This window comes from Pseudophryne corroboree, unplaced genomic scaffold (genome assembly GCF_028390025.1).
Source record: "Pseudophryne corroboree isolate aPseCor3 unplaced genomic scaffold, aPseCor3.hap2 scaffold_943, whole genome shotgun sequence".
NCBI classification, from domain to species: Eukaryota; Metazoa; Chordata; class Amphibia; order Anura; family Myobatrachidae; genus Pseudophryne; species Pseudophryne corroboree.
In genome coordinates, this window is record NW_026970523.1 from 75433 (window position 1) to 100397 (window position 24965).

General features: G+C 42.3%; 16 non-coding genes across 16 annotated transcripts; 11 read left to right on the forward strand and 5 right to left on the reverse strand.

Moving 5' to 3' along the window:
• Positions 1 to 528: 528 nt before the first annotated feature.
• LOC135047897 (U5 spliceosomal RNA) lies at positions 529 to 641 on the reverse strand. Its single transcript, XR_010239866.1, has one exon. It is a non-coding gene; the product is annotated as a U5 spliceosomal RNA (small nuclear RNA).
• Positions 642 to 927: 286 nt separating this feature from the next.
• On the reverse strand, positions 928 to 1044 carry LOC135047898 (U5 spliceosomal RNA). Its single transcript, XR_010239867.1, has one exon. It is a non-coding gene; the product is annotated as a U5 spliceosomal RNA (small nuclear RNA).
• A 270-nt stretch (positions 1045 to 1314) lies between these two features.
• On the reverse strand, positions 1315 to 1430 carry LOC135047880 (U5 spliceosomal RNA). The gene has a single exon (XR_010239849.1). It is a non-coding gene; the product is annotated as a U5 spliceosomal RNA (small nuclear RNA).
• A 144-nt stretch (positions 1431 to 1574) lies between these two features.
• Positions 1575 to 1738, forward strand: LOC135047915 (U1 spliceosomal RNA). The gene has a single exon (XR_010239884.1). It is a non-coding gene; the product is annotated as a U1 spliceosomal RNA (small nuclear RNA).
• Positions 1739 to 1890: 152 nt separating this feature from the next.
• LOC135047854 (U1 spliceosomal RNA) lies at positions 1891 to 2053 on the forward strand. Its single transcript, XR_010239828.1, has one exon. It is a non-coding gene; the product is annotated as a U1 spliceosomal RNA (small nuclear RNA).
• A 674-nt stretch (positions 2054 to 2727) lies between these two features.
• On the forward strand, positions 2728 to 2891 carry LOC135047936 (U1 spliceosomal RNA). Its single transcript, XR_010239904.1, has one exon. It is a non-coding gene; the product is annotated as a U1 spliceosomal RNA (small nuclear RNA).
• Positions 2892 to 3043: 152 nt separating this feature from the next.
• LOC135047815 (U1 spliceosomal RNA) lies at positions 3044 to 3206 on the forward strand. Its single transcript, XR_010239799.1, has one exon. It is a non-coding gene; the product is annotated as a U1 spliceosomal RNA (small nuclear RNA).
• Positions 3207 to 3877: 671 nt separating this feature from the next.
• LOC135047917 (U1 spliceosomal RNA) lies at positions 3878 to 4041 on the forward strand. The gene has a single exon (XR_010239886.1). It is a non-coding gene; the product is annotated as a U1 spliceosomal RNA (small nuclear RNA).
• Positions 4042 to 4193: 152 nt separating this feature from the next.
• On the forward strand, positions 4194 to 4356 carry LOC135047865 (U1 spliceosomal RNA). The gene has a single exon (XR_010239837.1). It is a non-coding gene; the product is annotated as a U1 spliceosomal RNA (small nuclear RNA).
• A 674-nt stretch (positions 4357 to 5030) lies between these two features.
• On the forward strand, positions 5031 to 5194 carry LOC135047816 (U1 spliceosomal RNA). Its single transcript, XR_010239800.1, has one exon. It is a non-coding gene; the product is annotated as a U1 spliceosomal RNA (small nuclear RNA).
• A 972-nt stretch (positions 5195 to 6166) lies between these two features.
• On the forward strand, positions 6167 to 6330 carry LOC135047933 (U1 spliceosomal RNA). The gene has a single exon (XR_010239901.1). It is a non-coding gene; the product is annotated as a U1 spliceosomal RNA (small nuclear RNA).
• A 152-nt stretch (positions 6331 to 6482) lies between these two features.
• Positions 6483 to 6645, forward strand: LOC135047820 (U1 spliceosomal RNA). Its single transcript, XR_010239804.1, has one exon. It is a non-coding gene; the product is annotated as a U1 spliceosomal RNA (small nuclear RNA).
• A 674-nt stretch (positions 6646 to 7319) lies between these two features.
• LOC135047812 (U1 spliceosomal RNA) lies at positions 7320 to 7483 on the forward strand. The gene has a single exon (XR_010239796.1). It is a non-coding gene; the product is annotated as a U1 spliceosomal RNA (small nuclear RNA).
• Positions 7484 to 7635: 152 nt separating this feature from the next.
• On the forward strand, positions 7636 to 7798 carry LOC135047857 (U1 spliceosomal RNA). The gene has a single exon (XR_010239831.1). It is a non-coding gene; the product is annotated as a U1 spliceosomal RNA (small nuclear RNA).
• An 11822-nt stretch (positions 7799 to 19620) lies between these two features.
• Positions 19621 to 19784, reverse strand: LOC135047818 (U1 spliceosomal RNA). The gene has a single exon (XR_010239802.1). It is a non-coding gene; the product is annotated as a U1 spliceosomal RNA (small nuclear RNA).
• Positions 19785 to 19935: 151 nt separating this feature from the next.
• Positions 19936 to 20099, reverse strand: LOC135047921 (U1 spliceosomal RNA). Its single transcript, XR_010239890.1, has one exon. It is a non-coding gene; the product is annotated as a U1 spliceosomal RNA (small nuclear RNA).
• Positions 20100 to 24965: the final 4866 nt, after the last annotated feature.

Sequence of the window (24965 nt, forward strand, 5' to 3'; positions counted from 1 at the left end):
TCAAGCAAGTAGCATGGTCAAGAAAGTTCTGTTTGAAAAGAAACAAACATTTACTGTCATTGTTATGCAAATAAACTTACATTAAAGCTAACCAGAAAGCACACTCGTTCTGTCTTTAAACTGATAAAAGAAACCCCAATAATATGGGCATACCTCCCAACTTTGTCGGCTCGCAAAGAGGGACACACGCGCGGCGAAGTCGCACGCGCTCCCAAAAAGGGCGTGGCCTAAGTAAAAAGGGGCATGGCTTCGCGGGAGGACCCGCGATCGCGAGTCACGCCCCCGTTTTCGGCACTGAGGGGGCATGCCCAGCGCTCTGTGAGCCGCTGGCATGCCACCTCTCCCTCTGACTTCAGTGAATAGACGCTGTGCGCACAGCGACTATTCACCTCTGCTCTGCTAAGCAGGGCAGCGACAGACAGAGCCTCCCAACTGTCCTACCCACCGCGGGACACTGCGGCCCGCAGGTGGGACAGCGGGACAGTCCCCAAAAAACGGGACTGTCCCGCGAAAATCGGGACAGTTGGGAGGTATGATATGGGGCATGCAAAAATTGAGATAAAACTCAGTTTTGCTCCTCTCCACGGAAATCTTTAGTAAAAGGCGAAAGATTTGTTCGTTCTGAAGAGAAACCAGAGCATGACCAAGATTCCACCTGTCGCCTGAGTGCCATGCCAGCAGTCCTCATTCAGCTCAAAGTGAGCACCCAATTTGAAAGAAAGAAAGCAGATTTCTCACCAGGCTTCCCCTTGCTATAAACATGGTTTGTACTCTTTTCCATGTGCTCCCAGATCTTTCAAGCAATTAGTATGGTCAAGAAAGTTCTGCTTGAAAAGAAACAGACATTTATTGTCATTGTTATGCAAATAAACTTACATTAAAGCTAACAAGAAAGCACACTTGTTCTGTCTTTAAACTGATAAAAGAAACCCCAATAATATGGGGCATGCAAAAATTGAGATAAAACTCAGTTTTGCTCCTCTCCACGGATAATCTTTAATAAAAGGCGAAAGATTTGTTCATTCTGAAGAGAAACCAGAGCATGACCAAGATTCCACCTGTCGCCTGAGTGCTGTGCCAGCAGTCCTCATTCAGATCAAAGTGAGCGCCCAATTTGAAAGAAAGCAGATTTCTCACCTGGCTTCTCCTTGCTATAAGCATGGTTTGTACTGTATTCCATGTGCTCCCAGATCTTTAAAGCAAGTAGCATGGTCAAGAAAGTTCTGTTTGAACATAAATAAACATTTACTGTCATTTCTATGCAAATGAGCTTACATTAAAGCACACTCATTCTATCTTTAAACCGGTAAAAGAAACCCCAAAAAGATGGGGCATGCAAAAATTGAGATAAAACTCGGTTTTGCTCCTCTCCACGGAAATCTTTAGTAAGAGGCGAAAGATTTGTTCGTTCTGAAGAGAAACCAGAGCATGACCAAGATTTTTATCTGAAAATATGTGTTCTCCCTGCAGTTGTTGTCCCCAGATGAGAGTTCCCTTGTGCTGCCTCAGCTGAATCTCCTTTACTTGACAGAGATGTGCCTGAGCAGCGGCCCTCCCCAGCCCTATCCCAAATCATACTTATTTTGCATAGGCGATACCATGGTCATGAAGATTGTTCTCCCAGGGTGAGGTTCATTCATTGCATTCTGGGTATGCTGACCCCTGTGATTTCCCCAAATGTGGGAAACTCGACTGCATTATTTGTGGTAGTGGGGGACTGTGTTTGTGCTTTCCTCTAGTCAGCTCTGGTAAAAGTCAGATTTATTTGTCTCAGATCTTCCTCTAGCCTTGTTCTTCTTTCGAGAGTTCCCTTGTGCTGCCTCAGTTGGATCTCTTTCACTTGACAGGGGGGTGCCCGAGTAGCGACCCTCCCCAGCTCTAGCCTAACTCCTACTTACCTGCCAGGTGAGATACTATGATCATGAAGGTGCTTCTCCCAGGGCAAGGCTCACCCATTGCACTCTGGGTGTGGTGCCCCTGCGATTTCCCCAAATGTGGGAAGCTTGACTGCATAATTTGTGTTTCCCCTGGTCGGCTCTCGTATAATTCAGATCTCTTTGTCTCAGGTCTCTCTCCAGCCTAGTTTGCTGTCTGTTTCCACTTCTTTTTTCATGAGCCCCTCCCTTTTATACCCTTGTGCACTATCCTGACTTCTCCTCTTGTCTGCTTATTTTGTGCCTTCCAATGCACAATGCAAACTACAGGTAGTGCTGCAGGGCCCACACCCTTTTACTTGCCGTACAGAGCAGCTCTGGAGCTGTTACAGTGCCCAGCTGCTGCAAGAAATCAGCTTGAATGCTTCAGGGGCTGGGGCATAGCCAACATGAGCCCCACACCGAAGGAGGGTGGAGGTGTTTAATGCGAACTAGGGGTCATCCAAGCGCCGCAAAAGGCCGCTATGCCCTGCACGCCCCTTTTCTCTTTTCATATGCAGACGAGGGTTGAAGCCAACTTTGACCCACTGCTTGGATGACATCACCGTATGCAAATCCATCTGCTGCAGGCCTTCCCCCAGGAATGCTTGCACTAGTTGTTGCATTTGGTTTGTTGTTTGGGGGTGCTTCATTATTAGGCAGCCTTCTGCCCTCCCATGTTCATCTGAAAATATGTGTTCTCCCTGCAGTTGTTGTCCCCAGATGAGAGTTCCCTTGTGCTGCCTCAATTGAATCTCCTTTACTTGACAGAGATGTGCCTGAGCAGCGGCCCTCCCCAGCCCTATCCCAAATCATACTTATTTTGCATAGGAGATACCATGGTCATGAAGATTGTTCTCCCAGGGTGAGGTTCATTCATTGCATTCTGGGTATGCTGACCCCTGTGATTTCCCCAAATGTGGGAAACTCGACTGCATTATTTGTGGTAGTGGGGGACTGTGTTTGTGCTTTCCTCTGGTCAGCTCTGGTAAAAGTCAGATTTATTTGTCTCAGATCTTCCTCTAGCCTTGTTCTTCTTTCGAGAGTTCCCTTGTGCTGCCTCAGTTGAATCTCCTTCACTTGACAGGGGGGTACCCGAGCAGCGACCCTCCCCAGCTCTAGCCCAACTTCTACTTACCTGGCAGGTGAGATACTATGATCATGTAGGTGCTTCTCCCAGGGCAAGGCTCACCCATTGCACTCTGGGTGTGCTGCTCCTGCGATTTCCCCAAATGTGGGAAACTTGACTGCATAATTTGTGTTTCCCCTGGTCGGCTCTCGTATAATTCAGATCTCTTTGTCTCAGGTCTCTCTCCAGCCTAGTTTGCTGTCTGTTTCAACTTCTCTTTTCTTGAGCCGCTCCCTTCTATGCCCTTGCGCACTATCCTGACTTCTCCCGTCTGCTTACTTTGTGCCTTCCAATGCACAATGCAAACTACAGGTAGTGCTGCAGGGCCCACACCCTTTTACTTGCCGTTCAGAGCAGCTCTGGAGCTGTTACAGTGCCCAGCTGCTGCAAGAAATCAGCTTGAATGCTTCAGGGGCTGGGGCATAGCCAACATGAGCCCCACACCGAAGGAGGGTGGAGGTGTTTAATGCGAACTAGGGGTCATCCAAGCGCCGCAAAAGGCCGCCATGCCCTGCACGCCCCTTTTCTCTTTTCATATGCAGACGAGGGTTGAAGCCAACTTTGACCCACTGCTTGGATGACATCACTATATGCAAATCCATCTGCTGCAGGCCTTCCCCCAGGAATGCTTGTACTAGTTGTTGCATTTGGTTTGTTGTTTGGGGGTGCTTCAGTATTAGGCAGCCTTCTGCCCTCCCATGTTTATCTGAAAATATGTGTTCTCCCTGCAGTTGTTGTCCCCAGATGAGAGTTCCCTTGTGCTGCCTCAGTTGAATCTCCTTTACTTGACAGAGATGTGCCTGAGCAGCGGCCCTCCCCAACCCTATCCCAAATCATACTTATTTTGCATAGGCGATACCATGGTCATGAAGATTGTTCTCCCAGGGTGAGGTTCATTCATTGCATTCTGGGTATGCTGACCCCTGTGATTTCCCCAAATGTGGGAAACTCGACTGCATTATTTGTGGTAGTGGGGGACTGTGTTTGTGCTTTCCTCTGGACAGCTCTGGTAAAAGTCAGATTTCTTTGTCTCAGATCTTCCTCTAGCCTTGTTCTTCTTTCGAGAGTTCCCTTGTGCTGCCTCAGTTGGATCTCTTTAACTTGACAGGGGGGTGCCCGAGCAGCGACCCTCCCCAGCTCTAGCCCAACTCCTACTTACTTGCCAGGTGAGATACTATGATCATGAAGGATCTTCTCCCAGGGCAAGGCTCACCCATTGCACTCTGGGTGTGGTGCCCCTGCGATTTCCCCAAATGTGGGAAGCTTGACTGCATAATTTGTGTTTCCCCTGGTCGGCTCTCGTATAATTCAGATCTCTTTGTCTCAGGTCTCTCTCCAGCCTAGTTTGCTGTCTGTTTCCACTTCTTTTTTCATGAGCCCCTCCCTTTTATACCCTTGTGCACTATCCTGACTTCTCCTCCTGTCTGCTTACTTTGTGCCTTCCAATGCACAATGCAAACTACAGGTAGTGCTGTAGGGCCCACACCCTTTTACTTGCCGTACAGAGCAGCTCTGGAGCTGTTACAGTGCCCAGCTACTGCAAGAAATCAGCTTGAATGCTTCAGGGGCTGGGGCACAGCCAACATGAGCCCCACACCGAAGGAGGGTGGAGGTGTTTAATGTGAACTAGGGGTCATCCAAGCACCGCAAAAGGCCGCCATGCCCTGCACGCCCCTTTTCTCTTTTCATATGCAGACGAGGGTTGAAGCCAACTTTGACCCACTGCTTGGATGACATCACCGTATGCAAATCCATCTGCTGCAGGCCTTCCCCCAGGAATGCTTGCACTAGTTGTTGCATTTGGTTTGTTGTTTGGGGGTGCTTCAGTATTAGGCAGCCTTCTGCCCTCCCATGTTCATCTGAAAATATGTGTTCTCCCTGCAGTTGTTGTCCCCAGATGAGAGTTCCCTTGTGCTGCCTCAGTTGAATCTCCTTTACTTGACAGAGATGTGCCTGAGCAGCGGCCCTCCCCAGCCCTATCCCAAATCATACTTATTTTGCATAGGAGATACCATGGTCATGAAGATTGTTCTCCCAGGGTGAGGTTCATTCATTGCATTCTGGGTATGCTGACCCCTGTGATTTCCCCAAATGTGGGAAACTCGACTGCATTATTTGTGGTAGTGGGGGACTGTGTTTGTGCTTTCCTCTGGTCAGCTCTGGTAAAAGTCAGATTTATTTGTCTCAGATCTTCCTCTAGCCTTGTTCTTCTTTCGAGAGTTTCCTTGTGCTGCCTCAGTTGGATCTCTTTCACTTGACAGGGGGGTGCCCGAGCAGCGACCCTCCCCAGCTCTAGCCCAACTCCTACTTACCTGCCAGGTGAGATACTATGATCATGAAGGTGCTTCTCCCAGGGCAAGGCTCACCCATTGCACTCTGATTTCCCCAAATGTGGGAAGCTTGACTGCATAATTTGTGTTTCCCCTGGTCGGCTCTCGTATAATTCAGATCTCTTTGTCTCAGGTCTCTCTCCAGCCTAGTTTGCTGTCTGTTTCCACTTCTCTTTTCTTGAGCCGCTCCCTTCTATGCCCTTGCGCACTATCCTGACTTCTCCTCCTTTCTGCTTACTTTGTGCCTTCCAACGCACAATGCGAACTACAGGTAGTGCTGCAGGGCCCACACCCTTTTACTTGCCTTACAGAGCAGCTCTGGAGCTGTTACAGTGCCCAGCTGCTGCAAGAAATCAGCTTGAATGCTTCAGGGGCTGGGGCATAGCCAACATGAGCCCCACACCGAAGGAGGGTGGAGGTGTTTAATGCAAACTAGGGGTCAGCCAAGTGCCGCAAAAGGCCACCATGCCCTGCACGCCCCTTTTCTCTTTTCATATGCAGACGAGGGTTGAAGCCAACTTTGACCCACTGCTTGGATGACATCACCATATGCAAATCTATCTGCTGCAGGCCTTCCCCCAGGAATGCTTGCACTAGTTGTTGCATTTGGTTTGTTGTTTGGGGGTGCTTCAGTATTAGGCAGCCTTCTGCCCTCCCATGTTCATCTGAAAATATGTGTTCTCCCTGCAGTTGTTGTCCCCAGATGAGAGTTCCCTTGTGCTGCCTCAGTTGAATCTCCTTTACTTGACAGAGATGTGCCTGAGCAGCGGCCCTCCCCAGCCATATCCCAAATCATACTTATTTTGCATAGGAGATACCATTGTTATGAAGATTGTTCTCCCAGGGTGCGGTTCATTCATTGCACTCTGGGTATGCTGACCCCTGTGATTTCCCCAAATGTGGGAAACTCGACTGCATTATTTGTGGTAGTGGTGGACTGTGTTTGTGCTTTCCTCTGGTCAGCTCTGGTAAAAGTCAGATTTCTTTGTCTCAGATCTTCCTCTAGCCTTGTTCTTCTTTCGAGAGTTCCTTTGTGCTGCCTCAGTTGGATCTCCTTCACTTGACAGGGGGGTGCCCGAGCAGCGACCCTCCCCAGCTCTAGCCCAACTCCTACTTACCTGCCAGGTGAGATACTATGATCATGAAGGTGCTTCTCCCAGGGCAAGGCTCACCCATTGCACTCTGGGTGTGCTGCCCCTGCAATTTCCCCAAATGTGGGAAACTTGACTGCATAATTTGTGTTTCCCCTGGTCGGCTCTCGTATAATTCAGATCTCTTTGTCTCAGGTCTCTCTCCAGCCTAGTTTGCTGTCTGTTTCCACTTCTCTTTTCTTGAGCCCCTCCCTTCTATACCCTTGTGCACTATCCTGACTTCTCCTCCCGTCTGCTTACTTTGTGCCTTCCAATGCACAATGCAAACTACAGGTAGTGCTGCAGGGCCCACACCCTTTTACTTGCCTTACAGAGCAGCTCTGGAGCTGTTACAGTGCCCAGCTGCTGCAAGAAATCAGCTTGAATGCTTCATGGGATGGGGCATGGCCAACATGAGCCCCACACCAAAGGAGGGTGGGGGTGTTTAATGCGATCTAGGGGTCATCCAAGCAGCGCAAAAGGCCGCCATGCCCTGCACGCCCCTTTTCTCTTTTCATATGCAGATGAGGGTTGAAGCCAACTTTGACCCACTGCTTGGATAACATCACCATATGCAAATCCATCTGCTGCAGGCCTTCCCCCAGGAATGCTTGCACTAGTTGTTGCATTTGGTTTGTTGTTTGGGGGTGCTTCAGTATTAGGCAGCCTTCTGCCCTCCCATGTTCATCTGAAAATATGTGTTCTCCCTGCAGTTGTTGTCCCCAGATGAGAGTTCCCTTGTGCTGCCTCAGTTGAATTTCCTTTACTTGACAGAGATGTGCCTGAGCAGCGGCCCTCCCCAGCCCTATCCCAAATCATACTTATTTTGCATAGGAGACACCATGGTCATGAAGATTGTTCACCCAGGGTGAGGTTCATTCATTGCATTCTGGGTATGCTGACCCCTGTGATTTCCCCAAATGTGGGAAACTCGCCTGCATTATTTGTGGTAGTGGGGGACTGTGTTTGTGTTTTCCGCTGGACAGCTCTGGTAAAAGTCAGATTTCTTTGTCTCAGATCTTCCTCTAGCCTTGTTCTTCTTTCGAGAGTTCCATTGTGCTGCCTCAGTTGGATCTCCTTCACTTGACAGGGGGGTGCCCGAGCAGCGACCCTCCCCAGCTCTAGCCCAACTCCTATTTACCTGCCAGGTGAGATACTATGATCTTGAAGGTGCTTCTCCCAGGGCAAGGCTCACCCATTGCACTCTGGCTGTGCTGCCCCTGCGATTTCCCCAAATGTGGGAAACTTGACTGCATAATTTGTGTTTCCCCTGGTCGGCTCTCGTATAATTCAGATCTCTTTGTCTCAGGTCTCTCTCCAGCCTAGTTTGCTGTCTGTTTCCACTTCTCTATTCTTGAGCCGCTCCCTTCTATGCCCTTGCGCACTATCCTGACTTCTCCCGTCTGCTTACTTTGTGCCTTCCAACGCACAATGCGAACTACAGGTAGTGCTGCAGGGCCCACACCCTTTTATTTGCCTTACAGAGCAGCTCTGGAGCTGTTACAGTGCCCAGCTGCTGCAAGAAATCAGCTTGAATGCTTCAGGGGCTGGGGCATAGTCAACATGAGCCCCACACCGAAGGAGGGTGGAGGTGTTTAATGCGAACTAGGGGTCATCCAAGCGCCGCAAAATGCCGCCATGCCCTGCATAACCCTTTTCTCTTTTCATATGCAGATGAGGGTTCCAGCCAACTTTGGCCCACTGCTTGGATGACATCACCGTATGCAAATTCGTCTCCTGCAGACCTTCCCCCAGGAATGCTTGTACTAGTTATTGCATATGGTTTGATATTTGATGGTGCTTCAGTATTAGGCAGCCTTCCGCCCTCCCATGTTCATCTGAAAAGATGTGGTCTCCCTGCAGTTGTTGTCCCCAGACGAGAGTTCCCTTGTGCTTCCTCAGTTGAATCTCCTTAACTTGACGGGGGAGGGGCTGCCCGAGCAGCCACCCTCCCCAGCCCTATCCCAACTCATACTTATTTTGCATATGAGATCTCTATATCATGAAGATTGTTCTCACAGGGTGAGGTTCATCCATTATATTTTAAAATAGGAAGGTTCAAATTACATATTTGAATTGCATCTATGTGCTGGATTCAAATGTCCCTCCCCCCTTCCTTTCTCAATTGTGCCCATCAGCAGCTATTCTAAGGTTGCTGCCAATGGGTGTGACACATTAATTTCTTCTGTGGGGTACACTGGACTCCACAAGGATTCACATTGGGGTGTAGAGTAGGATCTTGATCTGAGGCACCAACCGGCTCAAAGCTTTTGACTGTTCCCAAGATGCTCAGCGCATTCTCCTCTATAACCCCGCTTCCATGAACAGGGAGCTCAGTTTGTAGTTGTTGCCTTCAGTAGCAGGCCACTTAACAGGGGCCTGCCTCAAGCAGCCTATTCTTAGCTATTAATTTTGACAAGAAAAGAAGAACTTTTTTTATGAGAATCTACAAGGGCTGCAGCAGGCTAGGTCTAATAGACATCTTTACTGCAGCTTCATCACTCCCAGCGGCACTGTATACTCCCGTGCCCTGGTTGCTGGGTCACTGCAGCGGAGGCTCCGGTTTCTTCCTAAGGTCAGTCACACACAATGTAACACCCCGGTATAACAAGTGTGTAAACTATGTGGAACAGGTCAGGGATACCTTGATGGACTATTCCTCCTTCAGCAGCAGCTCTTCTCTATTCCTGGCAGAGAGGCAAGGTTTCCCCAGACACAAAGAAAGGCAGGCAGGGCTTTGTATGAAAGAATAAATGGTTTACCACATAACTCAGAAAAGGAACTGATTACAGTAGGGAAGGGAAAGATTTGATTCAAGCAACTTAAACACAGACACCATATACACTTTAAGTCATTACACAAATGGTAATATAACTAAATCTGAGATTAATACTATGTTGCTTAGTAATAGAAATCAACTTATGCAGACAATATTTAAGTCCCAGATAACATTGGTGTCACTGCAGGGAGTCTCTATGTGCACGTTGGGGCCCGGTTATGTTGTTACATAGTTATATGCAGCTATTGTCTCCTTTAGCTGTGAACAAAATATTGTAGCTCTGTGTAGTAAAGATGATTGTTTAAAACAAACTGGAGCTGCTTCCCATGTAAATCGCTGCATAGGTATAGTAAATATAGGATAATGTCCTTTGCAGTGGAGTAGGTTTCAGTATAAATATGGATTTATCTCACCCAGTCAATAGATGTTTCTGAGGCAGTTTCCCCTCAGATGTAGGCCAGTCAGCATTGGTATAAAGGCTTTATACTCTCCTGTCTCTGACACTTGCTGTGCACTCTCTTGGCTGAGAGTGTCATGGCGTTCTTACTTGTTAATTGCTGCACTTCCACTGCTGTATTTTGCACTACTGCTTACTCTCTCATGCAATTTTCAGCTTATTTGTCTCCCCTCTCTCAGCTGCTCATCTCTGCGTAATGGCGTCGCCAGCTCTTTCCTCACCATGGCTCCAACTGACTTCTCAAACTGCTGTTCAATTTTCTTTTAAATAAACTTTATTTAAAATGGCACAGGCAACTACACTGTTGTCAAAAATGTCCTTGTTGTTATGGGATATCACACGTGCCCCCCCCAAAACATGCGTGTCCTCACGCATTTTGGTTTTATCCCTATATAAACTTCTCACTATATCCAGTCACATTCATTAGTGAACACAGATTATGTCTGAAACATTAACATTTATCAACATTTTTAACATCAGTATCTGATAGGTATAATTCCTTTTGTGCTATAGTACATTAACACATGCTCCTGGAGCAATCGGTTGAAATCTGGACAGTATATGGTCTTGAAAAGTTTGTCTAGGAAACCTCAACCCCCCTGCCATGGATGAGTATTGAACTCTTTCTAAACTGTCTTTGGGACATGCTGTACAAAACTGCAGCTGACTATGGTGGTTTTCTGTTTTGCAAGCCCTAGTCTTCTTGCCTCCTTGTCGGTGACAAACCACCTTAGTCTGCTGTAAATACATTTTATGAGCCTCTTCCATTCCATCTTGGGATTCAGTATCACAGCTGGTTTGGGACAATGGATTCTGGAGAGAAAGAGGCAGCAAGGTTCTTCTTACAGAACAGGTTGGACAGTTTCGGCACCATCTCTTGATGTCTTCCCTCATTTCAACCCAAAAGAACTTTTTCCAGATGCTTGTTTCCATCCTTTTGCACCCAGGGTGACCTGACTTGTCGTGATATTCTTCAAGCACATAACAAGCACTTTGTCTTGGAATTACAAGTTGACTGATCCTATAATGAGTATTAGGATCCACACTACATCGAACCAACTGTCCTTTCTCTTCAAACAGCCTTTCTCGCTGTCTCAACAACTTCAGGAGTTCTGGCGAGGATTCTTGCCTTTGTCGCTTGGTCAGGTATTTCCCAATCTTCAGTAAGGCTTTGAGGTGTCTTATCATCTGACTTTTATCTTGCAGGTGGTCAAAACTGGTTCCTTGAATAGGTTGCTCACAGTTTCTAGAACTGGATGCTATATTATTCATGCCTAACATTGAAGCATTCTTTCGGATAATCTGGACACTGGAGATGGGCATTTCTATCATTATTTGGCTAGCCTTATTTTTTTCATGTTCCTCTCTTACAGATAATTCTGTTATCATTCTTCCCTTTTGTTTGGCTATCCCAGGTTGAAGGCCTTGTTTCTCCTGGAGCTTGTCAGTTTGAAACTCTCCTTGGAGTGCTGCTACGAGCTCCTCACAGCAGTTCCGCAACACATTCATGCCCACTATCACTGGAGGCAATCCATCATCTTGGGCAGTGGTGATGATGAAGCCTTGCTGTGGTAGCACTGTTCGTCCGATTTGAATTTCAGCTTCCCAGTATCCTTTGCAAGGGATGCAGTGCCCATTGCTTGCAATCGGGTTTATCAATGTGGAAGTTGACGGAAACATCTGTTCCTCAGTCCAATGCTGCTCAAACTGTGTTGCTTGTATTGTGGTCACTTGTGATCCAGTGTCTAAGAGAGCGGGCATTGAGACTCCATTGATGCAAACTTGAACCACCGGGCATTGGCTAACATAACGGGTTAACCACATGAATTTGGAGTTTAAATGATCTGGCTGCTCAAATTCTCTCTTAATTTGTCCGCTTCCTTCACAGCTTTGAAAAATGGGTCGCCTTTGGGAGGCAAAGTGGCTGGAAAAAAGTGTCTCCCTGCTTCTATGTAGGTCCCATTGGGAACTGTTCAGTGGTCTCCTCTCCTGGCACCATTCCATTTCTTCATGGAGCAGTGCCTGCTGTCTCTTCAGAATCTGCAGGTCTCTGCGCATCTCTGTCACACCACGTGTCAGTTCAGCCAGCAGACTTCGTAACTCACTAGAAGAGTCAAATATGCATGTCTTTGAACATGGCACTGTCACTCCTTTTACTGTAGGTGGGTAAGTAGCTCCTTTAAAACTTGACTCCTGGGCATCAGAATTCTCTTGATACCGTGGCATCTCTGGAATAGACTCTTGTGGAACAGCCCCTGAAGTAAGACTGGAGCCTAGAACTTTAATCGCAGCCTCTTTAAAATCCAGGAATGTGCTTCCAGGCTTCTGCAATCTCAATAGTCGCAGCTGAGTTTTACAAATTCGCCCCTTGCACCTTCAGTGAACTGGTCCAATAACATTTTCTCTTTGTCATGCACTTGCTCAGGGTCTGCTTGCTGAACATCTCTGAGTGCTTCCTGCAAGCTGAGGGCATAGCCCCGTAGTGACTCTCCTGGTTGTTGCTTTCGAGCAAAGAAGTGCATTTTAAGTTCTGACACTGTCCTTGTGTCAAATGTGGTAGCAAGCCTGTTGAGGATCTGGTCCACAGTCTTCTTCTCTTCAGTAGGCCAGGAAGTAACCTCTCTAAGTGCAAGCCCTTTCAACTGTCCCATCAAGATCTCCACCTTTTGCTGCTCTTTCAGCGGGTACAGACGAAACAAAGACTGCAGTAGTATCCTCATCAGTTTATTTTTGTCAATTACCATTTTAATAATCGGGTAAAGAAAATTAAGTGGATTTTTGAAAGAAAACAATACTGTCAATATACTATTAAAACAAATTAAAATGGTAAAAGTTATTGTACTTTAAGTAAAAATAAAAGAGCAAAAATATCAATCCCAGTTTTGGATTACTTTAATTAACAAAAAAAAATGCATATAGCAGAGGATAGTTTCAATCTGCCTACCTCTGGGCTATGGACCCAGCATGCTTCCATTACAGTACTCTGCTGCACATGTAATTGCAAGAGATCCTGAAGCACTCACTCATCATGGGAAAGTACCAATGTGTTTCTTCATTGGTTGATGGAAGAAACATCTTACAAAAACTCTCCAGATTATTGACTATTTAAAGTTTTTCTTGGAAACGTTCTAGATGAATGCTTATCAGCCTTTGTCAGTATGTACTTTTGCAAAGTGTCGCTGTGGCGCAATCAGTTAGTGTGTAAGGCTATTAACCAAAAGGTTGGTGGTTCAATCCCACCCAGGGACGTAATTGACCTTGTTATCAGATTTTGGTGATCTTTAAGTAGACATGTCAAAATTTCAAAAACCCCTCTTATGGTGTAGGGTACCTGGCCTTCTCTGATGTAATCAGAGTTAGATTTGATTCAGTGATTTTATAAAAACAGCTAGGAAGCACAATTTAGCAGTGGTTTGCAGAGAAAAAGAAATATGCTGGCAAAAAAATCCAATTGAGTGATTAAACAGCTCTTCATTTTCTGGCTTTACTTTTATGCTAACAAATTTGTTCTCTGAAAAGTGTCCACAAAGCCAAATATCTGATTAACATCTTTGTAGGGATGGTTTTTCACCTATTACTAAATTAAACTTGCTTCATTGGAAAGGCAGCAAGATGCATCCTCATTTCAATATCTACTGAAATAATACAGGTTGACACCAGGAAACATTAACGCCACTGCATCCTTGCTGCTTTCTCATGTGGAAGTCTGTTTAATGTGAAAACAAGGTGATATCTAATTAGCACACAGGTAAGGAATTAAGAAAATCTTTATTTAAGGGTGAAGATGTTTCTCACAAAATCGTTGCCCCAATGCATCATTGAAATTCAAGCTGGAAAGATGATTTTAATATATCACTTGTACATTTTGTATTGCTCTTCTGGTGACAATGTAGTTTGTTTTTGTCAATTACCATTTTAATAATAGGGTAAAGAAAATTAAGTGGATTTTTGAAAGAAAACAATACTGTCAATATACTATTAAAACAAATTAAAATGGTAAAAGTTATTGTACTTTAAGTAAAAATAAAAGCTAAAATATCAATCCCAGTTTTGGATTACTTTAATGAACAAAAAAAAATGCATATAGCAAAGGATAGTTTCAATCTGCCTACCTCTGGGTTATGGACCCAGCATGCTTCCATTACAGTACTCTGCTGCACATGTAAGTGCAAGAGATCCTGAAGCACTCACTCATCATGCGAAAGTACCAATGTGTTTCTTCATTGGTTGCTGGAAGAAACATCTTACAAAAACTCTCCAGATTATTGACTTTTTAAAGTTTTTCTAGGAAACGTTCTAGATGAATGCTTATTAGTCTTTGTCAGTATTTACTTTTTGCAAAGTGTATCTGTGGCGCAATCGGTTAGTGTGTTCAGCTATTAATCAAAAGGTTGGTGGTTCAATCCCACCCAGGGACGTGATTGACCTTGTGATCAGATTTTGGTGATATTTAAGTAGACAAGTCAAAATTGCAAACCCCCTCTTATGGTGTAGGGTACCTGGCCTTCTCTGATGTAATCAGAGTTAGATTTGATTCAGTGAATTTATAAAAACAGCTAGGAAGCACAATTTAGCAGTGGGTTGCTGAGAAAAAGAAATATGCTGGCAAAAAAATCCAATTGAGTGATTAAACAGCTCTTCATTTTCTGGCTTTATTTTTATGCTAACAAATTTGTTCTCTGAAAAGTGTCCACAAAGCCAAGTTTCTGATTAACACCTTTGTAGGGATGGTATTTCACCTATTACTAAATTAAACTTGCTTCATTGGAAAGGCAGCAAGATGCATCCTCATTTGAATATCTACTGAAATAATACAGGTTGACACCAGGAAACATTAACGCCACTGCATCCTTGCTGCTTTCTCATGTGGAAGTCTGTTTAATGTGAAAACAAGGTGATATCTAATTAGCACACAGGTAAGGAATTAAGAAAATCTTTATTTAAGGGTGAAGATGTTACTCACAAAATCGTTGCCCCAATGCATCATTGAAATTCAAGCTGGAAAGATGATTTTAATATATCACTTGTACATTTTGTATTGCTCTTCTGGTGACAATGTAGTTTGTTTTTGTCAATTACCATTTTAATAATCGGGTAAAGAAAATTAAGTGGATTTTTGAAAGAAAACAATACTGTCAATATACTATTAAAACAAATGAAAATGGTAAAAGTTATTGTACTTTAAGTAAAAATAAAAGAGCAAAAATATCAATCCCAGTTTTGGATTACTTTAATTAACAAAAAAAAACGCATATAGCAGAGGATAGTTTCAATCTGCCTACCTCTGGGCTATGGACCCAGCATGCTTCCATTACAGTACTCTGCTGCACATGTAATTGCAAGAGATCCTGAAGTACTCACTCATCATGGGAAAGTACCAATGTGTTTCTTCATTGGTTGATGGAAGAAACATCTTACAAAAACTCTCCAGATTATTGACTATTTAAAGTTTTTCTAGGAAACGTTCTAGATGAATGCTTATTAGCCTTTGTCAGTATGTACTTTTGCAAAGTGTCGCTGTGGCGCAATCAGTTAGTGTGTACGGCTATTAACCAAAAGGTTGGTGGTTCAATCCCACCCAGGGATGTAATTGACCTTGTTATCAGATTTTGGTGATCTTTAAGTAGACAAGTCAAAATTTCAAAAACCCCTGTTATGGTGTAGGGTACCTGGCCTTCTCTGATGTAATCAGAGTTAGATTTGATTCAGTGATTTTATAAAAACAGCTAGGAAGCACAATTTAGCAGCGGTTTGCAGAGAAAAAGAAATATGCTGGCAAAAAAATCCAATTGAGTGATTAAACAGCTCTTCATTTTCTGGCTTTATTTTTATGCTAACAAATTTGTTCTCTGAAAAGTGTCCACAAAGCCAAGTATCTGATTAACATCTTTGTAGGGATGGTTTTTCACCTATTGCTAAATTAAACTTGCTTTATTGGAAAGGCAGCAAGATGCATCCTCATTTCAATATCTACGGAAATAATACAGGTTGACACCAGGAAACATTAACGCCACTGCATCCTTGCTGCTTTCTCATGTGGAAGTCTGTTTAATGTGAAAACAAGGTGATATCTAATTAGCACACAGGTAAGGAATTAAGAAAATCTTTATTTAAGGGTGAAGATGTTTCTCACAAAATCGTTGCCCCAATGCATCATTGAAATTCAAGCTGGAAAGATGTTTTTAATATATCACTTGTACATTTTGTATTGCTCTTCTGGTGACAATGTAGTTTGTTTTTGTCAATTACCATTTTAATAATAGGGTAAAGAAAATTAAGTGGATTTTTGAAAGAAAACAATACTGTCAATATACTATTAAAACAAATTAAAATGGTAAAAGTTATTGTACTTTAAGTAAAAATAAAAGAGCAAAAATATCAATCCCAGTTTTGGATTACTTTAATTAACAAAAAAAAAAATGCATATAGCAGAGGATAGTTTCAATCTGCCTACCTCTGGGTTAAGGGGCCCAGCATGCTTCCATTGCAGTACTCTGCTGCACATGTAAGTGCAAGAGATTCTGAAGCACTCACTCATCATGGGAAAGTACCAATGTGTTTCTTCATTGGTTGATGGAAGAAACATCTTACAAAAACTCTCCAGATTATTGACTTTTTAAAGTTTTCTAGGAAACGTTCTAGATGAATGCTTATTAGCCTTTGTCAGTATGTACTTTTGCAAAGTGTCTCTGTGGTGCAATCGGTTAGTGTGTTTGGTTATTAACCAAAGGGTTGGTGGTTCAATCCCACCCAGGGATGTTATTGACCTTGTCATCAGATTTTGGTGATCTTTAAGTAGACAAGTCAAAATTTCAAACCCCCTCTTATGGTGTAGGGTACCTGGCCTACTCTGATGTAATCAGAGTTAGATTTGATTAAGTGATTTTATCAAAAAACAGCTAGGAAGCACAATTTAGCAGTGGTTTGCAGAGAAAATGAAATATGCTGGCAGAAAAATCCAATTGAGTGATTAAACAGCTCTTCATTTTCTGGCTTTATTTTTATGCTAACTAATTTATTCTCTGAAAAGTGTCCACAAAGCCAAGTATCGGATTAACATCTTTGTAGGGATGGTTTTTCACCTATTACTAAATTAAACTTGCTTCATTGGAAAGGCAGCAAGATGCATCCTCATTTCAATATCTACTGAAATAATACAGGTTGACACCAGGAAACATTAACGCCACTGCATCCTTGCTGCTTTCTCATGTGGAAGTCTGTTTAATGTGAAAACAAGGTGATATCTAATTAGCACACAGGTAAGGAATTAAGAAAATCTTTATTTAAGGGTAAGATGTTTCTCACAAAATCGTTGCCCCAATGCATCATTGAAATTCAAGCTGGAAAGATGATTTTAATATATCACTTGTACATTTTGTATTGCTCTTCTGGTGACAATGTAGTTTGTTTTTGTCAATTACCATTTTAATAATCGGGTAAAGAAAATTAAGTGGATTTTTGAAAGAAAACAATACTGTCTATATACTATTAAAACAAATTAAAAAGGTAAAAGTTATTGTACTTTAAGTAAAATAAAAAGAGCAAAAATATCAATCCCAGTTTTGGATTACTTTAATTAACAAAAAAAAAATGCATATAGCAGAGGATAATTTCAATCTGCCTACCTCTGGGTTATGGACCCAGCATGCTTCCATTACAGTACTCTGCTGCACATGTAAGTGCAAGAGATCCTGAAGCACTCACTCATCATGGGAAAGTACCAATGTGTTTCTTCATTGGTTGATGGAAGAAACATCTTACAAAAACTCTCCAGATTATTGACTATTTAAAGTTTTTCTAGGAAACGTTCTAGATGAATGCTTATTAGCCTTTGTCAGTATGTACTTTCACAAAGTGTCGCTGTAGCGCAATCAGTTAGTGTGTACGGCTATTAACCAAAAAGTTGGTGGTTCAATCCCACCCAGGGACGTAATTGACCTTGTGATCAGATTTTGGTGATATTTAAGTAGACAAGTCAAAATTTCAAACCCTCTCTTATGGTGTAGGGTACCTGGCCTACTCTGATGTAATCAGTTAGATTTGATTAAGTGATTTTATAAAAAAAACAGCTAGGAAGCACAATTTAGCAGTGGGTTGCAGAGAAAAAGAAATATGCTGGCAGAAAAATCCAATTGAGTGATTAAACAGCTCTTCATTTTCTGGCTTTATTTTTATGCTAACAAATTTGTTCTCTGAAAAGAGTCCACAAAGCCAAGTATCTGATTAACACCTTTGTAGGGATGGTTTTTCACCTATTACTAAATTAAACATGCTTCATTGGAAAGGCAGCAAGATGCATCCTCATTTCAATATCTACTGAAATAATACAGGTTGACACCAGGAAACATTAACGCCACTGCATCCTTGCTGCTTTCTCATGTGGAAGTCTGTTTAATGTGAAAACAAGGTGATATCTAATTAGCACACAGGTAAGGAATTAAGAAAATCTTTATTTAAGGGTGAAGAGGTTTCTCACAAAATCGTTGCCCCAATGCATCATTGAAATTCAAGCTGGAAAGATGATTTTAATATATCACTTGTACATTTTGTATTGCTCTTCTGGTGACAATGTAGTTTGTTTTTGTCAATTACCATTTGAATAATAGGGTAAAGAAAATTAAGTGGATTTTTGAAAGAAAACAATACTGTCAATATACTATTAAAACAAATTAAAATAATAAAAGTTATTGTACTTTAAGTAAAAATAAAAGAGCAAAAATATCAATCCCAGTTTTGGATTACTTTAATTAACAAAAAAAAAATGCATATAGCAGAGGATAGTTTCAATCTGCCTACCTCTGGGTTATGGGCCCAGCATGCTTCCATTGCAGTACTCTGCTGCACATGTAAGTGCAAGAGATCCTGAAGCACTCACTCATCATGGGAAAGTACCAATGTGTTTCTTCATTGGTTGATGGAAGAAACATCTTACAAAAACTCTCCAGATTATTGACTTTTTAAAGTTTTTCTAGGAAACGTTCTAGATGAATGCTTATTAGCCTTTGTCAGTATATGCTTTTGCAATGTGTCTCTGTGGCGCAATCAGTTAGCGTGTTCGGTTATTAACCAAAAGGTTGGTGGTTCAATCCTACCCAGGGACGTAATTTACCTTGTTATCAGATTTTGGTGATCTTTAAGTAGACATGTCAAAATTTCAAACCCCCTCTTATGGTGTAGGGTACCTGGCCTTCTCTGATGTAATCAGAGTTAGATTTGATTAAGTGATTTTATAAAAGAACAGCTAGGAAGCACAACTTAGCAGTGGGTTGCAGAGAAAAAGAAATACGCTTGCAGAAAAATCCAATTGAGTGATTAAACAGCTCTTCATTTTCTGGCTTTATTTTTATGCTAACAAATTTGTTCTCTGAAAAGTGTCCACAAAGCCAAGTATCTGATTAACACCTTTGTAGGGATGGTTTTTCACCTATTACTAAATTAAACTTGCTTCATTGGAAAGGCAGCAAGTGATGTCATCCAAGCAGTGGGTCAAAGTTGGCTTCATCCCTCGTCTGCTTATGAAAAGAGAAAAGGGATATGCAGGGCATGGCGGCCTTTTGCGACGCTTGGATGACCCCTAGTTCGCAATAAACACCCCCACCCTCCTTCGGTGTGGGGCTCATGTTGGCCAATGCCCCAGCATTCAAGCTGATTTCTTGCAGCAGCTGGGTACTGTAACAGCTCCAGAGCTGCTCTGTAAGGCAAGTAAAAGGGTGTGGGCCCTGCAGCACTACCTGTAGTTTGCATTGTGCATTGGAAGGCACAAAGTAAGCAGACGGGAGGAGAAGTCAGGATAGTGCACAAGGTTATAGAAGGGATGGGCTCAAGAAAAGAGAAGTGGAAACAGACAGCATACTAGGCTGGAGAGAGACCTGAGACAAAGAGATCTGAATTATACGAGAGCCGTCCAGGGGAAACACAAATTATGCAGTCAAGTTTCCCACATTTGGGGAAATCGCAAGGGGCAGCACACCCAGAGTGCAATGGGTGAGCCTTGCCCTGGGAGAAGCACCTTCATGATCATAGTATCTCACCTGGCAGGTTAGTAGGAGTTGGGCTAGAGCTGGGGAGGGTCGCTGCTCGGGCACTACCTTTCAAGTGAAGGAGATCCAACTGAGGCAGCACAAGGGAACTCTCAAAAGAAGAACAAGGCTAGAGGAAGATCTGAGACAAAGAAATCTGACTTTTACCAGAGCTGACCAGAGGAAAGCACAAACACAGTCCACCACTACCACAAATAATGCAGTCGAGTTTCCCACATTTGGGGAAATCACAGGGGTCAGCATACCCAGAATGCAATGAATGAACCTCACCCTGGGAGAACAATCTTCATGACAATAGTATCTCCTATGCAAAATAAGTATGATTTGGGATAGATGATACTGGATGTGTACACAACCGCCCACACACCAACCTTGTGTGGACAGAAGTATACACTCTCCGGCGCCAGTACCCGCTGGATCAAGGAGATTTTAGACAATGGCGGAGACTGCTGCTCCTGATACAGGGATAATTGCAATCCCTATATTGAACAAAAAAACACAAAAACTACCCACACAGGTGTGACCCTCTGTAGGAAATCAGTAGCGCTGTCCCCACCATTTATCGGAGATAATCAATAAATAATTAAAAAATGGCTAATTACTATTAAATTTTAAAACATATAAATCATATTTTATTAACATATATTGCTGCAGCAAAATTGACATACATAAAAATGCATATTGTGTATAGTGGATGCCTTTAATGTAAATGCTCCACATACACAAATGTATATACTTAATTACGTTTATTCTCTGAGGCTTGGATTTTAATAAGCTGACTTCAAAATGTCCACATAGATTAATGATAGACCAATGAGCTCGGCATTTACGGACACTGCTTGCATGAGTATGTCCTTAATTAATTAATGTCCCGAAAAAGATGTGTGCACACATATATCACTTTGAATGGATAGTTACCATGGGCGATAAGTTTTTCATTCACCTCTTTAGAACAGTCTGTTTAGGACCGTCCCAATTGGAAAGACTCCCTCTGCTGGTGCTTGTCCATTTACTGCAGAATATCTGGAGACAATATCCACGGGAATCCGTCCACAGTGCTCCGGCTCCCTCTGCTGGTGGCTAACCGCAATTGCAGGTGGACTGGCTGTTTTGTCGTAGCCAGAAGCCGGTGATCGTGTAAAACAAGCAGGAGGTGATAGTCACTGCCAGTAGGTCCTTCGAAAATGCGTTTCTCCGCCTTCCCAGTGCGTTCAGCGGCTTCCTCAGTTCGAATGACCATCATCCCAATGAACACTTTATATAGCCCCACTTATTTGAAATTCCCGCGGCCATTCGCGCATGCGCACTCAAACGTGCGTTCCAAGCCTCAGTCTCATTACAAACTTTAAATAGACTCCAGCGGCCATTTTAGCTGGTTAAAACACACGATCCAAGCCTCATTATCACACCCGGAAGTTGCATCCATCGTTCTTATTAACAATATCAGAATCAAGCCTCGTTTTAAAACATAATTATCTACAACTTCATATTCAATTATACTGAACTCTAATGCAATTTGCTCAACAAGATTACGTCACTTAGTTTAATCATAATTAATTTATCATGATTACAAGTAATCCATGTCTTATTTGACAACATCAGTACAAATATGACCGTATTTAAGAACAATATTAATACTAGTCAACACATCCTATTTTATTAGCACAGGTGATAAATATATTAAATATACTGCTCAACAGTATCATTACTCGGAAATAAAAGGGGACTAATTTTGATTATAATTTGTACTTTATAATTTATAATTTAGATCCCCACACGCCATCTTGTGGTTCAAATACATAATTACACCCCTTCGTATTGTTATACATAATCCTGTTATCTCCATCTCCTTAATCCAGCATCATAAGGAACCATATCCTATCCCACCCCCCCATATATTATATGTCAAGAATGATATTTATAAAAATCAAATATTTATATTATAAATATTAAACATTTGAACTTAGATTTTATTTAACTCAACCGTATCATTCAGACCCTGCGGGATCAAGGTTTTTAGGCTAAAGATCCAGAAAGCCTCTTTCTTACATAACCTTTTATACCTATCACCTCCTCTACTGGTTACCGCCACTTGTTCAATTGCCATGATTTGTAGATTATCACTTTTCCCTCCATTGCATTCCAAAATATGGCGGTATAGGTAGGTGTTTCCTACTTTTTTATCTATCTGTCTTTTATGCTCCATGAACCTAACGTGAAGTGCCCGAGTGGTGCGCCCCACGTACTGTGCTCCACAACCACACTGTAAGACGTAGATAACATACATGGATCTACAATTCAGAAAACTTTTTATATTGAATTTCTCTCCCGATACAGATGAGACAAATTGTGTGGTTTTCTTTTTTGTGTGTTTGCATGTTGTACAGTTTAGTCTACCACACTTATGGAACCCTAATGGCGGTTTGGGTATCCATGTATCTATTTGTCCCCCTTGGGCATCTGGAGCCATGGATTTTTCCCCAGGTCTCCTAAAAAAACTTGGAGCTAGTGCGGACTTCAGACTATCTGACTTCCGAAATATTACCTGTTCACTAAGGACTACATTGGAGTTCAACATCTCATCCAACTTGAGAATAGAAAAGTTCTTCTTAATTATCCTCTTGATCTTGTATGCACTAGTATTATACTTAGTTACAAACATTGTTGTCCTATCCGTCATTTTGTTATTTTTCTTTCTAGTATTTTTGCTGGTGGTATCCAATAAATGGTCTCTTTCCATATTTTCCACCTCCTTCCAAGCCTGGTCAAGAACAGATATTGGATACCCCTGCGTAAGAAACGCCCCATAGAGAGATTCCATTTGTTCTCTTGCTCCTTCTTTGGTGGAACAATTCCTTTTTATCCGAAGGAACTGGCCCTTCGGTATATTATCCTTCCATCGTTGTAAATGACTACTTTTGTAATGTAAATATCGGTTTTGATCTACCTCCTTAACAAAAGTATTTGTTATAATGATGTCATTTTCGATCTTAAGTGCTATATCCAAAAAAGTGACCTGTGTGGGGTGGCAGTACCCCGTAAACTTCAAACCATAATTATTGCAATTCAAACTGGCAACAAATTCTTCTGCTGATTCAGTGCTCCCCTCCCAAATGAAAAATAAATCATCAATGAAACGGCCATAAAGAACCAGGCTCGCCCCGAGATCACTGGTCCACACATGTTGTTCCTCGAACCGCCCCATAAACAGGTTGGCGAAACTCGGAGCGAACCTGGTTCCCATGGCCGTCCCCCTAGTCTGTAAATAATATCGTTTATCAAAAATAAAATAATTATGTTCGAGTATAAATCTAATACTCTCCAAAATCAACCACCGCAATTCTTCCCCTATATTAGGGTCTCTTAACAGATAAAATGCCACTGCCTCAATCCCCAACTGGTGCTCAATGTTAGAATATAATGATTCTACATCACATGTGATAAAACAATAAGTTGACTGCCATTTAATATTTTTAATTAAATTTAAAAAATGTGTAGTGTCCTTAATGTGTGATTTTAATTTGACAACATAACCCTGTAAAAAACTGTCTATAAAAAAAGATAAATTGCTGGTCAATGAATCTACCCCCGCAATAATGGGTCTTCCCGGGGGGTTAATTAAAGTTTTATGTACTTTTGGAAGACAATAATACGTGGGAATTACCGGATTATCAGAAAACAAAAAACATTGAGTTTCTCTGGATATAGCACCTAAATCCACTGCCCTATTTAGCAAGATTTTTAATTCCTTTTGAAACTGTGCGGTGGGATTGTGGGTCAGTCTTGAATACAGGTGGACGTTGTTTAATTGTCTATTGGCCTCCGCCAAGTACATCACTGTATCCATTACCACAATCCCACCGCCTTTATCAGCTTGTTTAATAGTCAAGGAGGGATCCCCCCTCAAGATTTTTAGTGCTGATCGTTCCTTAGTACTCAAATTATCCTTTAACGATTGTTTCTCTGATTTTTGGCACATCTCCCTAAATTGTTCTAATGTTGACTTATAGAAGCTCTCAATATAGGGCCCTCTATAAGTCAGCGGGTAAAACTCAGACTTATTTTTAAATCTGTTTGTCCCATTACCATCAAATATTTTAGTATAGTCCTCCTTATTCGACTCATTCGTTGATTCATCTGCCAAGGATTCTAATATATCAACCATTAATTGGTCATCCTGATCCAATATAATGGGATTACCTTCAATACCTTTTTTCTTCATATTTTTCATCGCGAAATATCGCTTTCTACTTAGCGTTCTGATATATCTATTAAGATCAACGAATAGATCGAATAAGTTGGGTTTTTGGGCGGGAGCAAAGTTTAAGCCCTTTTCAAGCAATCTCAGTTGATCTGGACCAAACTTTTTTGAGGACAAATTAAAAACCCCTTTTCCCTTCACTTTAATTTCATGTTTTTTACTTGACCTACTCTTTCTTCCTCTCTTTCCTCTGGCTCTTGTTCTCTTTGCCTTTTTCCGGACCACCCTGTTCCTTCGTACTTTCTTTGTGGACGGTTTTGGAATCTGTGGCTGTCCTCCAAAAAATTATTTGTGCCACCATGGGTGTTCGACTGTTGCCTATTCTTCCCTCCCATATCTACCCAATCATCCCTTCCAGAGTCTCTTCTACTCCACTTGGAATATGGGGCTGGGGATTTGACACTATTTTGTTGGAATAAATTATCATGCCTATTCCTATAGGTATTTGGTTCCCAATTCCCCTCATCCTGATTCCTAAAACTCCTGGAATCTCTCCGATCAATTGGGGTTCTTGGTCCCCTGTAATGACCTAATCTATGTTCAAGATTTTGTCTGGGTCCTAATTCCCTTTTAGAGGGTTTTTGGTCATAGATGTTGTCCCTCCTTCTATTGTAAGTGTGAACCTCTCCCTTTTGATAGTCTAATTTATCCCGATTTAGTTTGTTGTTTTTTCTGAAGACTAAGGTTTTTTCAAAATCCTCCACCTTACGATTTACTCTCAGATCTCTTTCATTGAATCCTTTGTCTTCAGAAAAAGATTTCAACAAATCCTGGGTCTTTTCAATTTCCTTCTGTATCACACTAACTTTGTCTTCCCTAAATCTGACAAGCAATTTCATAAGGTTTATGGAACAATTATCTAGTAATTTATTCCATTCCTCTGAAAACTGCTTGTCCTCTTTAAACGTAGAGGTCTTTAAAATCCT